Source organism: Morus notabilis, unplaced genomic scaffold (genome assembly GCF_000414095.1).
Source record: "Morus notabilis unplaced genomic scaffold, ASM41409v2 Scaffold46, whole genome shotgun sequence".
Taxonomy (NCBI): Eukaryota; Viridiplantae; Streptophyta; class Magnoliopsida; order Rosales; family Moraceae; genus Morus; species Morus notabilis.
In genome coordinates, this window is record NW_010365505.1 from 122,894 (window position 1) to 123,888 (window position 995).

Genomic DNA, 995 nt, shown 5'->3' on the forward strand with positions numbered 1-995 from the left:
TACACTGCTTTTTATCTGCAAATAATTAAGCAAAAACTAGACAAATTCCAATTAAAAATATTATGAATAAAAATAATGGATTTGTTTAATTAAAGCTTAAATATTTTAATATTATATAAATCAAAAGCAATATTTATGGTGCATTTTCATGCACTAATCAGCTCGGCTCGGCTAGTTGGTGGGCTGATGGGCTTTGGGCCGAATTGGGCTTTTCTTGGGCTCAACTTTTGGGTTTTGCTTGGTAAACTAGCCCAAATTCAATTGTTTTCTTCAAAAACCTGAAAAATAAAATAAATCCAATTAAAATTAAATCCTCTTAATTTAGGAATATTTGAAATTAAAATCACAAAATTGATAAAATAGTTTGACAATTATGAACATTAAAAGTGCAAATTCGTGCACTTATCACCTATACTGATAGCAATTTTTCTAAAGCAATTATTATTCTTTCTCAAGCAACAATAATATTAATCCAACAAGCAAAATCTACATCTCTGTCAAACTTCTAAACCTGTATAAAATCATTAAGTGCAAGAAATTCAAAAGAACTGCACAAGCATCATAGAAATCTCTATCCTATGAACAACTCATGGTATTTCAATTAAGAGCTTATTTAATTATCACCTCTCGGTCTCAAATCAAATACAAAAATCATGTAATAGTTGGCCAAACAATCAAAAGCATTAAGAATAAATTGAAATACTCAGCATATATGGATTAAACATTAATTACTTAAAAATAAGATTGAGAATTTGAACATTCATAATCCGGCTACATCGTAGCCCTAGAAAAAGGAATTAGTTCATCTCTTAATCATTGGAAAGGAAAGAAAAGAACTAGTTTGGAGTTGAATTGAAGCGTCTCCGTCTCCGGATTTGAGCCGTTCTTCTTCTCCGTACCCAATTCTCCTTTTCTTCTCTTGAATTTTCTCTCAAAAGCCAGTCGTCATTCCACAGTCTAAAAGTCCCTTCTAATTGCCCTAGAATCATCTATTT